This window comes from Sorex araneus, chromosome X, assembly GCF_027595985.1.
Source record: "Sorex araneus isolate mSorAra2 chromosome X, mSorAra2.pri, whole genome shotgun sequence".
Lineage (NCBI taxonomy): Eukaryota > Metazoa > Chordata > Mammalia > Eulipotyphla > Soricidae > Sorex > Sorex araneus.
Window position 1 is genome coordinate 270,258,395 of NC_073313.1, and position 15,777 is coordinate 270,274,171.

General features: G+C 50.0%; 1 protein-coding gene across 6 annotated transcripts in view; it reads right to left on the reverse strand.

Moving 5' to 3' along the window:
* Positions 1–15,777, reverse strand: part of TENM4 (teneurin transmembrane protein 4) — a 708,342-nt gene that overhangs the window by 377,701 nt on the left and 314,864 nt on the right. For all 6 annotated transcript variants that reach the window (XM_055123102.1, XM_055123103.1, XM_055123101.1 and 3 more), the window contains one exon: positions 9,079–9,174. The gene's annotated coding sequence lies outside the window, so the exon portion shown is untranslated. The remainder of the gene's footprint in view (positions 1–9,078; positions 9,175–15,777) is intronic.

The window sequence follows — 15,777 nt, forward strand, 5'->3', positions numbered from 1 at the left end:
ATCAGGAGAGGGACAGACACAGAGTGATCCTGCGTGTGTGTGATATAAAGGACACACTAAGGCATACCACAAACCCAAGGCAGCAGATTCTGAGAGCTGATTCATAGAACTGAGCTTCCCAAGGCGGTGGAGGGGAGGTGTCCCGCCCCCTTCCCTTCTCTTCCCTTCCATTTCCTTCCCTCCCCTTCTTCCTTCTTCCTTCTTCCCTCTCCTCCTACCTTCCCCCTCCCCTTACCCCCTCTCTTCTCTCTCCTCTCCTTTCCTCCTCACCCTTATCCTTTCCCCTCTCTTACTCTCCCTCCTCCTACTCTCTCTTCTCTCTTCTTCTCCCTCTATCACTCCCTCTCCTGTTCTCCTTCTCCCTCTCTCATTCTTCCCCTCTTTCTCTTTCTGTCCCTCCTCCCTTCCTCCTTCCTGGGGTCACAGCTAGCTGGAGTGTTTGGGTATTGTGGGGGACCCTCCTGCAGATGCTGAGACCCCAACTCAGGGTTCTAGCATGCACAGCCTACACACCGGCCTTTGTGCCACCTCTGGCCCCTGTTGCCACTTCTTGATTTGCTTCTGATTCTGAGAGGGACAGATATAGAGTGACTGCATTCTTTTGTGGTATATATATATATATATATACATATATGTATATGTATATATATATAATGAGACTAGTATCTGAGGCCAGAGAAAACAGGGCCAGGACTGGTCCATGTTTGGAAGTTTGCCACAAGTGTGTGGGATGAAAGGCAGTTAGGACAGAGAAGGGACTAGTGTGACAATGATAATTGGAAATGATCACGTTGGACAGGAACTGAGTGCTGAAAGGAGGTGAAGGGATATTCCTGATAACCTTTTAGCATCTGTACCACAAACCATAATGCCCAAAAGGGGAGGGAGAGGGTGGAGGAAAGAGAGAGAGAGAGAGACAGACAAACAGACAGACAGACAGAGAGAGGGGTGCCTGCTGGAGCCTCTGGGCACTGCGTGTGTCACCACAGAGGCAGGGAGAGGAGGGCAGGAGGGAAACTGGGGACACTGTTGGTGGGAAATGTGCACTGGTGAAGGGACAGGTGTTGGAACACTATATGATTGAAATCTAATCATCAACAACTTTATAACTGTGTATCTCACTGTAATTTGATTAAAAAATAAATAAATTTGAAAAAATTGCTTCTGATTCTTCCACTGGTGGGGCCAGGCCCTGTGCCAAGCTTAGGTCGGGTCTCTCGGCAGATTCTGCTGGAAAGTTCTAGAGATACTTTTCTGCTCACCACTCCCACACGGCCTCCTGGCCATTCTCTCGCTAGGTGGAATCTCAGGTAAGTTCTAGAAATCCAAGTGACTAGGACAGGCAAAAGGGGTCTTGGGGCCAATACACTTGGGTCCCCCCAGCAGCTGGAAAGTGACTTCCTCTTTTCCACGCGGCCTGGTGGGCAGCTGGCGTGGCCGGCCTGCGGGTCAGGCTCTGAGGCGCTAGGCCGTGCGCTGGGTCTGACTGCGCAGAGAGGCAGCGGGCTCCGAGCTCCCCGCACATGCACCAACCGCTGGCCAGGCCGTCAGAGCGGCCGGACTCAGGCCCCGGCGACCCTCCCAATGCGTCCCTCTCCCCGGCCCCCCGGTACAGGACAGAGCCCTGTGCCCCTGACTCCTGCCCCTCTCCCAGCCTCTCACACACACACAGCCCCTAGCCTGAGTTTCGGGGAGCCCTCTGCAGGCTCTAGGGCGCACTCGGTTCCCCGCAGTGGAGGGGTGCACGCACTGTTCAGTGTTCAGCTTCCCTCCTCAAATCCTCTTAAGCCCACGAGAACTTCAGAGGACCCCCTTCAGCCCCACCCCAGTGCCGAACTAACTGCCTCCTCTGGGCCTTCATGCCCCTAAATGACCCATTTTACCCTGTGGGGGGCAGGTGCTACGTCCTATGTGGGGGTGTTCCATGCACTCGGAGCTGTGGGTCGCAGTGCAGGGGTGACAGTGTCCCCCAGGGCTCCTGGGAGACAGGGCCTGGGCCCGGCCCGGCTGCTACCGAGCTATCCCTTGTCCACACTGGCCTCACCACTCTGGTTGGCAGGGATGCAGCGGGGTGGGGGTGTCTTGTGCTCTCAGAAGCTGGTCGCCCTCTCATACCCTCAGGACAGACCTGCTGATGTGACTCCCAAGTCTGTGACCAAATAAAAGCACAAAGTCAGAACGGAAACATGTTTTCTGGCGTTTATTCACCCAATGTATTTTTATTTCACAGTTGTCCAATTTCCACTGCCATAAGATGGTTTTGGCACGAGCATGGCTTGGCATGAAGGAAACACGCCTGGGTGCCGAGGTGTTTCTGAGGCTGGGGGGAGCGGAGGAGGCAGGGGGGGGGGCGGGAGGAGCGGGACGCAGTGGGAGCCAGGCCCTGCAGAGGTGGCCGGGCCTCTGGCTCTGCCATGTCTGTGGGCGGATAAACAATCGCTTCCGAGGACTGAAAGCATAGGCCTGGCGCCCAGAGACGAAGGTGCCAGACGGAGCCGGCAGCTCTGAGTGGGCCATTCCAGGGGATGAGGGCGGGGTGAGGAGGAGCACTGTCAGCAGGAGCCGTGAAGCCCCCCCCAGCTCTGTCTGCCTCCCCACTCCACTCTGCATCGCCACTTCTGTGGATCTTAGATGGAATGCCCTCCTGCCAGCCCGCGTGCCCGCTCTCCCTTCCCTCCCGCTTGCCTCCTCTCTCCTGCCCTCCCTCCCTCCTCCCTCCTTCTTTCACTCCCTCTTGCCTTCCTTCTTTCCTTCCCTCCCTCCCCATCCGCCCCTTTCTCCCTCCTTTCTTCCTTCCCTCTTTTCCTTCCTTATGCCCCTCCCTCCCTCCCTCACGCCCTCCCTCCCTCCTCCCTCCTCCCTCCTTCTTTCCTCCCTCTTGCCTTCCTTCTTTCCTTCCCTCCCTCCCCATCCGCCCCTTTCTCCCTCCTTTCTTCCTTCCCTCTTTTCCTTCCTTATGCCCCTCCCTCCCTCCCTCACGCCCTCCCTCCCTCCCTCCCTCCCTCCCTCCCTCCCTCCCTCCCTCCCTCCCTCCCTCCCCTTCTCTCCCCTCCCTTTCCTTCCCCAACCTTCCCTCTCTCCCTCCCTCCTTCCCTCCCTTCCATTCCCCAGCCTTTCCTCCCTCCCTCTCTCCGTCCCTCCCTCCATCCCTCTCCCTCCTTCTCTCTCCTTCCCTCCTTTTCTCCCCCCTCCCTCCTTCCCTCCTTTCATCCTTTTGCAGTGCTGTGGATCCAACTCAAGGTCTCGCGCAGGCAAGGCTGCTTAGTGCTCTACCCCTAAGGCACAGCCCAAGCTGGGGTTTCTCTGTCCTGACTGCGACTCACAGTAATAAATACATTTGACACCTCACCTCTGTCTGGACACACCCATTTGAGAGATATGTAACTCTTTCTTTTAACAATGTTGCTCTCAGGGTCAGAGAGAGAAAGAGCACCGTGGCTAAGGCATCTGCCTTGTACATATTCTACCAGGGCTTGATCCTTGGCACTATGTATGGCCCCTTGAGCGTTGCCAAGAGTAATCCCTGAGCACAGAGCCAAGAGGAATGCCTGAACTCAGAGTCAGCAGTAATCCCTAAGTACAGTCGGGTGTGGCCCAATAAAAACAAAACCCAGCAAGACAGAACAACAGTGGCAATGCTGATCCTTCTCACTGGTTATGTTCTCTATCCCTTTACAAATCATCGTTTGCACTTTCACTTTGCAGACTTTTGCTTTTGAGACCCTATTGGTTTGTGCACCTGTACACGTTTCAGGGTACCACCTCATCCTTCTTCAAACTATATGGGGCCACTCAGCCACTGCCACCTAATATCTGGGGAGGAGCTCCCAAACAGTGCTCAGGGGTCAGGGATACTCCCAGGGGTACTGGACTGACTTGTGGGTCTGACAGTTTGGTGACCAGGCCTGGAGACAGCAAAGGCCACCAGAAGACGCCTGCAGTGCTCGGTGGGCTCGGTGATGCCAGGACACCACTCAGGGTATTACTCATGCCAGGTGCGTGTTCCACCGTTTAAACTGGCTCCCCAGCCCTCACCCGCTGGTTCCCTAAACATCTATTCAGGCGACCACATGAACACCTTAGAGGCTGCATGTCCTAAAAGGAGAGCTTAATCAATTCTTACAAATCGACAACACCCGAATAAGCAGCCCTCTGACTGAAAGATAGGAAGTCCCTGGAAACTACCTCTGCTCCTTCAATCACCAAGCCTGGGCCAAGGATGAGGCTTGCCATTAACTTCTGCTCTGTGGGTTGGCTTTATCTGTTTTGCATTATATCAACATGACCGTCTTTTTGGTTCATGGCTTTTCAACAATGTGTTTGGAAGGGGCATGAAATTGCAATACTGCATTATGTGGATACTGAGAGCCGTGGCTAGGTGGACATAGGCACGGATCGCTCATGAGTGATGCTGGGATGTGTATGTTCAGATCTTCACCAGCAGTTTTCCAAAGTCATCTCAAATACACTTGACCCATGGGAGTCTGAGAGTTCCGTCTGACATCTTGGCCACCCCCCAACAATTGTCTTTTTCATTTTGGTCCTATCTTATGGGCATGTAGTAGTAGTATTCCCTTGCAGCCTTAATTTATAACTTCTTGGACTACAGATGTTTTCGAAGGCTTTCTGGCTACCTGGATGCCCATGTTTGTGAACCATCTATTCGAGTTGTTTGTTTGCCTATTGCAACATATTTTTTCCCTTACTGATTTGTGGGAATCCTCCCATTTCCCCCCACGCCCCCACCTCAATGCAGATGTTTTGGATACAGGGCCTGTGCTGGCTATATACAATGTAAGCAGATTCACCCACTCAGGGGGCAGTCAATTTCATGTTAATGCTTCAGGATCCTGAACCACCAAACCTGTCTCAATAGTCATGACCCACGATTGGCCCATGATTGGGTCATAGTCCAGTTCGAGGAAACACAGTGAATGACTGAGTGCTCTCTGGTGTGGACACATACCAGGGGACACCTCTGGGCAGGACCCCCGCGGGCCTCCCCCCCCTCCATGGCAGCAGCATGGGCCAAACCCCCTGCATCTATAGTCTGTGGCTGTCCAGAGAACAGAGGCCAGGATATCAGGTCGATTTAACTTCTAGAACACAGAGATGGAAAGGTTACAAAAAGAGAAATATGGAGTCAGAAGAGGTGGTTTGGAGGCAACATAGGGGCAAAGGTCGGGGGCCATGAGCACACTGGTGATGAAGATATCAGGTATCTATGTTTCCCAAAAACACTAGTGCCAACACAATAGTAAGCACAGGATCCAAGCCACAATACTTAAAAATACTTAAAAACTTAAGAATAGTTCAACTTGCTATTAAAGGAGGCAATATAGGGTCGGGGAGAGTGTAGGGAGAGAACCTGGGGACACTGGTGATGGGATTCAAATGGGATCACTGCATGTCTGAAATTCTATTGTTGACAGCTTTGTAACTCATGGCACCTAAAGATTAAGGTTGTGTGTGTGTGTGTGTGTGTGAAGCGTGTGTGTGTTTAAAAAACCAACCAATATTGTTCTATGCCTTCCTTGAACGATGGTGCAGTTACCAGCTGGTTTGAGTGAAGGTTCACCATCCCCGTAACTCTCATGGAAGGTTGCGGTGCAGAAGGAATGCAGAGATGGGGGTAGGCACCCTCGGACTTTTGCCATTTTATCAAGCCCGAATGGACAGTCACTCTTTTGGGCTGTGTCTAAGGGGTCACTCTTAAGATATTTCTGTCTACACGGTCACTACAAAATGCACTCTGGAGGGACACTTGGGAGCCCCATGGATCACTAAGGAGAAAGGCCCTCAGCGGGGCTGGACACTTGCTTAGGGGAGGGGCCCCAGGAAAGGCAGAGATGTGGCAGAAGTGTCCGAAGTCCAGTCACGGTCCTGGGGCTGCTCACTTGGTTCAGTGCTCCTGTTGGGTCAGTGCTCAGTGTTCTTGGGTCAGTGCTCCTGTGCTCTGGTTCCACACACCCTCGTGCCAGGGAGCCTGCCGCCGTGCCAAAGAGGAGCCACGCCCAAGTGGCCCAAAAAACCCGTATGTTCACACAGGTGCATTCAGGACAGCCCATGAGCACGTGTGTATACACCTTCAGACATATCTGCACACATGTACTCACACACTGTTTGACTCGAAAAACAAGAGCCGAGTTTTACTGGTTCATCACTTTCCTTGCTTATTTGAGTTCTACCCGAGCTCCTGATGGTCTGACCTCAGAGAGGCCTCCTGGACGCCAGCCCCACAAGCAGACGCGGTGTGCAGGGCACTGACCGCACTCAAATTGTTCAGTCTCTCAACTAAGCTGCTGAGCACAGGAAACAGTGCCTGCCCTCTCAGACCCAGGGACAATGCTTCTCTAAGGGACAGCAGCCCGGGGGACAGCTCCTCCGCCCGCTGACAGGCTCCCCTGTGGGCTGTGTCCACAGCGGCCCTCCTTCCCTCCCTCAGCCTGAGCACAGTGCTGGCAGGAGCACGGCTGTATCTGCACAGGAAGTCACGGGACAAGGACACTCTTGCCGTTGCCAAGCAGCCCGCACTACCCCTCCGCTTCTCTCCGACTCTCCACCGCCCTCTGCCAGCTCCCACAAGCCCAGAGAAGAGCCGTGCCACACTCTGTGCTGGCCCAGACACCTAAGTGACCTGGAGCTCTTCCTGCTGGCCAGGCACCCGGCATGTACCCCTTGCCTCCAAATAAGGAAACAGATGCTCAGAGAGTCACCACCTGCACTTTGGCTCATGACAAGACTATGAGGGGACCGATCCCGCCAGTTTCTGAAAGTCCTAGAACACTCCTGCACCTGGGATGGTCATATGGCTGCTTCTCTCCAAGACAGCAACTGCCCAGGGACGATGGTGGCCTCTTAGCGCCCATGTGGCTCTCCCGGCCTCAGAGAGAAGAAGCGTTCCTAAAGGCAATGGGCTGCTCTGCAGGCCTGCGGCTGGGCCTCAGTCTCTGAAGCTCCCGGGCCTCCTGATGACCCTGCCAGGCCCAGAGTTCCAGGCGTGGTCTCTTCTACGGGGGCATTCATGATATTAGGAAGAGGTGACGGGGGTGGGACCTGCTCTTGAAACCAAAGGAGGAATCACTGGAGGAATGAGAAAAGAGAAAATAATGATCTCAAGGAGGAGCATGCACTTTCTTTTACCCGCTTGAGGTACAGAAGGAATCTGGCCAAAAAAGTGAGGTGTAGATTTCAAACCCAGGTTACAGAAGAACTCTATGAACATCTCCTATGTGAGGTGATCCCAAGCTTATCAGTCCCTGGAAATGTCCAGCACAGACCAAATATATTTCTATGTACATCTAATATCTATCCATCCATCATCCATTGTGTCATTCATTATGTATCTATAAACCAACCATTACCTATCAATCCATCTCTTATATGTTATCTATCTATAATACATCCATTATCTATTACCTATAAATCATCCATTATCTATTATCTATCATAATCATTATCTATTATATACCATAACTATGCCACTGGGTTCTGCACCAGAGGCTGTTTCCATTCGGGGCTCCCCAGAGTGGGGCGGGTGAGAGCCCTCCCCATCCCAAGGGACCCAGCCCTGGCAGCCGACCTCCACTACCCAACTGCTGCCACACTCCAGGCCGCTTTCCACACCCTTGGACCAAGCCTCAAGCATGAGCGAAGACCCACAGAACCCAGGTAACATGTGACTTTGTGATCTTGGACTCTGGGCTCAATGGGACCCAGGAGCAGAGATCCTCTGCCTGCTTCCCCCAGTCTTGGGTGGCCCAGGGGTCACACCCATAAGCCACCTCCTGCTGATGCCAGATAATATCCTCATCAGCCACCATCCAGAACTTATGGCTGCTTCTCCCAGGAGGGAGCATAAAATGAGGCCCCCATAACCATGCCACCGGACTCTGCACCAGGGATGCCCCAGAGGGGGGGTGGGTGAGAGCCCTCCCCATCCCAAGGGACCCAGTCCCAGCAGCTGACCTCCACTATCCAACCACTGCCATGCTCCAGGCTGTTTTCTGGGTGCTCAGGCCGAGCCTCATGCATGAGTGAACATATTTCTGGACTGCGCGACTGCTTTGAGGCCGCATGACACATCATAAGATACTCCCTACCCATTTTCCATAAAATATTGGGAGATGCCTCTCGGAGAGCCTGACAAGCTACCAAGAGTATCCCACCCACACAGCAGAGCCTGGCAAGCTCCCCGTGGGATATTCAATATGCCAAATACAGTAACAATAACAGGTCTCATTCCCCTGACCTGATTGAAAGAGCCTAAGGAGAGGCTGCTAAAATCTCAGGGTTGGAACGAATGGAGATGTTACTGGTGTCCGCTCGAGTAAATCGATGAACAATGGGATGACAATGATACAGTGATGTCATACATCACCTAACAATCATCCATTATCTATTACATATCATAAATTAACTACCAATCATCCATTATCTATCTATAATTCATCATCTGTCACTGTCATCCTGTTGCTCACTGATTTGCTCAAGCGGGCACCAGTAACGTCTCCATTGTGAGACTTATTGTTACTGTTTTTGGCATACTGAATATGGCATGGGTAGCTTGCCAGGCTCTGCTGTGTGGGCAAGATACTCCCAGTAGCTTGCTGGGCTCTCCGAGAGGGGCAGAGGAATCTAACCCGGGTCGGCCATGTGCAAGGCAAACACCCTACCTGCTGTGCTATCATATCACTCCAGCCCAATTCATCATTTAAATATCTATATTCATTATCTATCAATAATCCATTATCCATAATCAATTATCTATCTGCAATTCATTCATTATATATCTATTATCTATCACTTATAACTCTGTCATCTATTTATTTATCCAGTGCGCCACACCTCTTAATTCCTTTTATGTCTAATATTCCACAAATATTTGAACTACTCTAAACTCTTACAGGGAAGACAGTTATCTGGTCCTTCCTGATTCTTATTTTCAGAGGGGAAAAATATGGAGAGACCATCTTCTAATTAATGCATATTTAAGAGTATGGGGAAAAAAACACTCATAACATTAACTTAAAAACTTAAATCATGAATATGCTCTGAAGTGTAAAAAAATCAACTTACTTTTCTTAAATCTTCTTAAAAGGGTCTAAGAATAGTCCTTCAAATAATCCTTGAAGTATGCAATTTTAATTTGGACACATGGTAATTTCAGTCTACCTGTTGGAAGAGACAAGAGAGAAATCAGTTATTTCTGATGAGAGTGCTGTTCTGAGTGGGGGTTCTGGGTGTGGGAGGTAGGGTGGGCAGAAGCAGCAGCATAGAGAGGTGGGGAGGGCGAGTGGGGTGAGTTCGCAGTAGCATTCGCAGCTTTAGCGGCCCAGGACAAAGCCTCATTTCTGAGTACCCAGAAAGAACGCTGGTTATATAGTCCCAGTATAGTTCCTGGCACTAGAAAATACTTCATGTTTAAAGCATGAATGAGTGAAAGGACGGGTGAGTAAGTGAAGCCTGCGTCAACCTTTGGTGCCTGAAGTTACCGGAAGGATCATCTCTTTGACATTTTTTTTTTTATTCCCCCCAGCCCCACCCTATCTCTTTGACTTTTAAGAAGAAACAATTTCCGGGCAGTGACACTTCTTGGGAACCAACAAAAGCAAGGTCCGTGTCACAGTGGGGACAGCGAGCGTGCAGGGTAGCCGTGTTACGTCCAGTGTGGCTCTCCCACCAGGACCTGCACGGCGGGTTTAGCAGGCTGATTTATGCATACTATTCTTTTAAAACCGGGTCCTTGGCCCATTTGTTCATTTTCAGCCTTTCTTCTTTCCCAGTACAAGCATTTTAGGCCATACATCTCCCTTAAGTGCTGTCTTGGCTATAATCCACCACTTTGATATTTAATATTTCTGTTAGTATTCACTTATAAGTATTTTATAATTTCTATTATCATTTTTGACCCATGAGTTAGTTAGAAGTGTTTTTATAAATCTCTCTCAATATGTGCTTTTAAAACACTCATATTTTGTTGATTCTGGCTTAATTGTTCTGTTTTGAGTGAATGAGGTTTATAGGACAGAGCTTCCTTGCCATTTTTTGAGACAGACACTGTGTGCTAGGATGCATTCCCTGCACGCAGGAAAAGGATGTAGATTATTTAGTCATTGGGTGCAGTCTTGCACTGCCTCCTGTGGTCTTCCTGTCCCCCTACTTCCTTTCACATACAGGATACAGGAGGAGCACACACTAGCTCCCTCCCTCCATCCAGAATTACCCTTACTGACACACAGGTGGTGTCATTTTTCATTTTATTGTTTTCGGGAGCTCCCCCCAGTGGTGCTCAGGGGCCTCTATGGCCTCACTGTGTGATGCTAAGGAGGCTGCATGGTTCTGGGACTGAGCTGGGCCCGCCACATGCTGCCACGCGCCTCTCTCTCCAGCCCCGAGGTGATGCTTCCATCTTAGAGGTACAAATGCAGAACAAGCGCATAGGGTGTGATGAACCCTTTGGTCCTCAATACTGGAAGTAAACCTTAGGTTCCCAAAATCTTTGCAAGGTTCCAAACTGTGCCACACCTGTGATTCTGTCTTTTTTGATTATTTCGATTTTGATTATTCTTTTGATTATTTTTTTCTGATCATTAGCTTTCAGAAAGAAATCTCCCTCCCTCTGTCCCTCTGTCCCTCTGTCCCTCTCTTCCTCCTTCTTTCCCTCCCTCTCTCCCTTCCTCCATTCATATTTGAGGCAACATGGTTATAATGGTGCTAAGGTTTTATAGTTTATATATGAACAGTTAATGCATTTCACCTCCACTAAAGTGCCCAAGATTCTCCACCACTGGACTCGTGTCACTCCCAACTGCTTATGCTCACCAAACTGGTGCGGTGTGACCTTGGCAGGTGGAGGTGACGGCACTCACTGAAGAAGGGATGTGCTCCAGGTGACCTCTGGGGTTGATTCCCCACCCCCACACATACACACTCCCACCTCTGGGCCAAGCCTTCCAGACTTGGAACCCCGTCCTTCTCCTGACTTCTCCTTCACACCTCACACCTGCATACTTTAGGCTCCGGACTGCTTCTCAATTCCCCCCTGGGGTCTCAGGATCACCCCTGCAGCAGAGATCATTTTTACCTGCTTTATCCCAACACATGATTCAATGCCTGTCCTGGAAAAATGTTAACTCAAAGCAGTGAATCCAGGCAAGATCTTGTTGGCAGGTGTGATTTCCAAATGGGGCTGGAGCTAAGTACGAGGGATGGGAACAGCCCAGCCTGAAGGGAAAGGCCTGTTCCTGCCTCTCTGCTGAGGGTCTGGGCCTAAACAGGAGCAAAAGTGAGGGCGACTGTGTTCAAACAGTCTTCACAGACTCTGCGCTTCCCAGGAATTTTCTCCTCTCCCACACAAGCTCATTTTCTCCTTCTCAGGGAGTATTCCTGTAGTAGCCGAGACCGGCACCCCCTCCCCTCCCACACCTCCCACGAGCACAGCCATGGCTCCGTCCCCAGGACATTCTCCTTAAGATCATGGTCACATAGTGGCTGTCGGTGTGCAATGGCACTCGAGGACATCTGCTGCCGAAGCCCCACGTCCTCTGCACACTCTCCTGCCTCAACACCCATAGCATTTAGATCACCTGAATTTTCTGTTTCTCTCTCTCTCTCTCTGTGTCATGGTTTTTTTGGCTACACTCAGTGATGCTCAGGGATCACTCCTAGCTCTGTGCTCAGGGATCATCCTAGGGGGAGGGTTCAGGAGACCTTATGGGATGGCAGGGAATAGAACTTGGGTCAGCAGCCTGCAAGGCCAGCATCTTACCCATTGTGCTATCTCCCCCCCAGTCCCCTTTTGGTCTCTTTTATGGATTCTTTTATCCATACTCATCGTTATCTTCTGTGGCTTGAACCAGCATTGTCTGATTCAACTGAACTTGTTTCAATACAATAAAAATGATAAACTATCATTTATTAAGCATATGGCAATCACTTAATCTTAGCCAAAAGGCTGAGAAGCGATAAGTCTATGGCATTTGATGTACTAAATGTTGCTTTTTAAAATTTTTGGATTTTAGGCCACACCCACTGGTGCTCAGGGCTTTCTACTGACTCTGTGGTCAGGGATAAATTTTGGAGGGGATCAGGGATAATATGGAGTGCTGGGGATCAAACCAGGTTGGCCGCATGCAAGGCAAGTGTGGTACCCACTGTGCTATCTCTCCAGCCCCAACATTACTCTGAAATGTCATCTTCATAACAACCATGAATACCTGAGGCAGGTATTAGTAATATTTCTGCTTTCAGATAAAATTGTGGAAACTAATAACATTTCTATTTTTCAGATAAGGATGTAGGAACCAAAACAATCCTATAAACCAACCAGGATCATGCAGCTAATGTGCTGGTAGAGAGCTGGGACTCAAACCACAAACTGGCTGCTGCAGAGCCTGTGGGCTTGGACACAGCCCTGACTCATCCTGCCCTCTTATGCCCCGGCCTCCACTAGCCATTGTCCCAAAGCATCTGGCATTCCCTTCTGCCTCCTGCTGAATGATGTCAGCCATACTGCATCCCAAAAAAAATTCTATTGATTGTCCAAGGCTCAGCCCCAAAGTCACTTTTCCCATCAGGCGATGCTCCAGCCAGTCAGTTCAATCGCTCCTGTCTCCTCGCAGCATCCGCTCCCCAAGGATTCCAAAGCATCTACAGGGTTATCTGGCCATGCATGCATCTAACCGCCCAACACCCACACAAGGATGGAGGAAGGTTATTCATCCAGATATCTACATACTACAGGCATCTAAGCAGAAATCTGATTCCTTCCTTCCTTCCTTCCTTCCTTCCTTCCTTCCTTCCTTCCTTCCTTCCTTCCTTCCTTCCTTCCTTCCTTCCTTCCTTCCTTCCTTCCTTCCTTCCTTCCTTCCTTCCTTCCTTCCTTCCTTCCTTCCTCCCCGCCCCACCCTCCCTCCTTCCTTCCCTTATCTCTTTCTCCTTCTTTCTTTCCTCACACTTCGAGAAAACACGTTGAAGATGATCTACTGCAGCCTATGGTGTGGGGAAAGAAACATGCTCTATCTGTGCCCATGAGAGCTAACAATTCATCTGGGGTCCTCTGTGCTACCATTGCTGGGACCAGGTCACAGTAGTTTCCAAGCCAGGTCTCCCCAATTTTTTGTGCCCAACTCCTGCGTATCCAAAGCCCAAATTTACATCAAACTGGTTCAAACACCTCTTCATCCTGCAAACCTCCCCAGCTTGCCTTCCAACAGTCACGTCAACCAGGATCCCCACCATAATGCTTCTGGAATAACAAGATGGACCTTAGAACCTTTACCATTCATGGTGGATACAGCATTCAAAATGCACTTCACTGAACTTGTGCAAGGCTTTATCTCCCCTTCTGGTCTCTTTGGGGCCAAAATCTGCATCCAGGCCACCTTCATGATTTCTCAGAACCAAGCCCAGTGTCTGGTCTGTGAATGACTGAGACTGAATGACACTGGCCTTGACAGATGAAGGCCATTTGGAGGTTAGGGATATGCCAGCTCTATGATGCACATAGCAGGTGCTCACTAAAAATAAAAACCTCCACCTCTCTTCACTCCCCCCGCCTCAGCAAAATGATGATGCAAAATGGGGTGGGGCAGTAGGCATGAATTAATCTGTTGCACCTCAGGTTTCTGAAAGCCTGTGTTCCTGGTTCTCAAACACGTCAAGGGGATTCTGACAAGCTCCAGGAGAAACTAGGGACAGAGAGACTGCACTGGACACATTCTAGTCTCCATGGTCAGGAATCAAGAGTTCGTGCTCCAAAGTCAGGGCCCTTACCCTCAGCAGTACTAGCCCGTGCGTGGCTTTCCAGAGGGCCAGAGGGTCAACAACGCCCAAGTCACAGGGCAAGGTGGCTATACAGACGCATTTCATTTCCCCTGCCTCCCCAAAGACTTGCAAATGAAGTCTCTAGGAAACGGAGTGCTCTCTGAAAACAGCTAAAAATAATCTCCCTGAAACTTCATCTAGAGCTATCACGGCTGCAATTTACAGCGTCTAGAACTTTGGCATGGTATAATTAGCAAAGAGATTACAATAATTTATTTCTGGTGTGAAAGCTTGAATGAACACGGTTGTCCAGAGGAATGGGAAAATAAAGAGTGTTGGAATTGGTTGCGTTCCTTGGCTGTTGTGAAGCAGGTTGGCATCTGGTTGTAGGCACCTGGGGGACGGCTCGTAGGATAGACTACACTCTGCCATGGGCCTCCTGCAACATTTGACTTTTAGGACCAAGCTTTCCTGAGGCCCATTTTATCCTTCCCGTGAGCAGAAAGACCTCCGAAACCATCTTCTTAATAGTTAAGACAACCTAAGGCAGCATCCAAGGGACTGCGAGAGAGGCTGTCTCTGGGAGACCAGACTGGGCATGCAGGTGAGCATTTGGGTTTTTCTGTACTTTGTGATGGACAGCCACTTCAAGTTTCTTTTATAAGACATGGACAAATAAACCACCACCTTACAAAATTCTTGTGGGGCTTACATGAAAAAAAAAATAATGGAATGAGTTTTGTGAGTAAATGCTAGTGCTTCTTTTTCGGTGACTGAACTTCAAATTAGTTCTTTCTGAGGAAGGATTTTTCCAACTGAAGCATGGTAGAGGCTTTTGTAATGAAAGAGGCAGGGCAGGGCAGGAGAAGCCTGAGAAGCTGACTTCTTCAGTTTTCTCCTGCACAGTATACATAGAGGATAGTCTGCTCACTAAATTAAACAAATTTATACATACACACTCATATATTTAGTTTAGTAGCCTCACCTGCATATATGTTTTAGTGCGGTAACACTGACTTAAACCCTGTGTGTGTAAGACCGTCCTCCGGGTGGCTCTGCCCACTCTCCCCTCCACCACAGTCGTCACCATCCACTTGCTGTCCACTGACCCTCTGTCCCTGGTCCTCCCTCCCCTGCCTGTATGGTAACCACCGTTTTATTGTGAAAAGCTGCTAATTCCTTTTATTTTGCTTTGGTTTGCTCATTCAGTTCATTTCTTGATTTTCCACATGAATGATGGCACATGACATTGTCTTCCCTTTGTGACATTTTCCCTCCCAAAATGCTCTTGAGCGCCATCCATATTGTTGCCAACGGTGAGAATTCATCTATTCTTAGAGCTGAGCAGTATAGACTCCATCTTTCATTATTCAGTCGCATGTTGATAGACATTTAGATTGTTTCCTGGTCTTTCCTGGTCTTAGGTTGGACTCATGGACATGGGGCCATGTACCTTTCCAAATTAGCATTCCCATATTCTTCAAATGAAGCCCTATCCACCTCGGGGACCACCTCCCAGCACAGAGCTAGGAATCCGAGATCCTAACAACCATCATTGTGCCTCGTCCTCTCTCCTACACATCAGCAATCACGAAGCGTGGCTGGAGGCTTCACAGGCAGAGAGGTGGCCAATCATCCCTCATGTGCCAAGCCTGAGCCTGTGAAGCTGTGCCTATTTCCTGTCCCACATGCTGTAGCTGACCCTGCATGCAGCCACTGACACCTCCTTATGCCTCTCTAATGACTGACCCTAGGGTCCCTCTCTCTGAATTCTTGGAGGTCATGCTGGAGGAACAGTGGTATTCCTATCGGGTATGTTGGGGAACACGTATTTGCCTACCTCTCCAGACTGCACACAGACCTGGCGGTGTGTGTGACAAATTCTGGACACCTGGTGCCATGTCACTCAGGTCTCTCTGGTGCTTCCCATTAGCCCTCACCACACGTGCCCTTTCCATTGGATTCCCAGTCTATCTTGCTTATGTCCTCCTGGCTGATCCCCCGTGTCCT